The following is a 480-nucleotide window of genomic DNA, read 5'->3' as shown; positions in this document are numbered from 1 at the left end:
TTAACCTAACCCACGTTGTGCCTTAACCTAACCCATGTTGTGCCTTAACCTAACCCATGTTGTGCCTTAACCTAACCCATGTTGTGCCTTAACCTAACCCATGTTGTGCCTTAACCTAACCCATGTTGTGCCTTAACCTAACCCATGTTGTGCCTTAACCTAACCCATGTTGTGCCTTAACCTAACCCACGTTGTGCCTTAACCTAACCCACGTTGTGCCTTAACCTAACCCACGTTGTGCCTTAACCTAACCCATGTTGTGCCTTAACCTAACCCATGTTGTGCCTTAACCTAACCCATGTTGTGCCTTAACCTAACCCATGTTGTGCCTTAACCTAACCCACGTTGTGCCTTAACCTAACCCACGTTGTGCCTTAACCTAACCCACGTTGTGCCTTAACCTAACCCACGTTGTGCCTTAACCTAACCCACGTTGTGCCTTAACCTAACCCACGTTGTGCCTTAACCTAACCCACGTTG

Source organism: Schistocerca piceifrons, unplaced genomic scaffold, assembly GCF_021461385.2.
Source record: "Schistocerca piceifrons isolate TAMUIC-IGC-003096 unplaced genomic scaffold, iqSchPice1.1 HiC_scaffold_349, whole genome shotgun sequence".
Classification (NCBI taxonomy): domain Eukaryota; kingdom Metazoa; phylum Arthropoda; class Insecta; order Orthoptera; family Acrididae; genus Schistocerca; species Schistocerca piceifrons.
The sequence above is the reverse complement of the archived record's forward strand: the minus strand, read 5'-3'. Positions refer to the sequence as shown.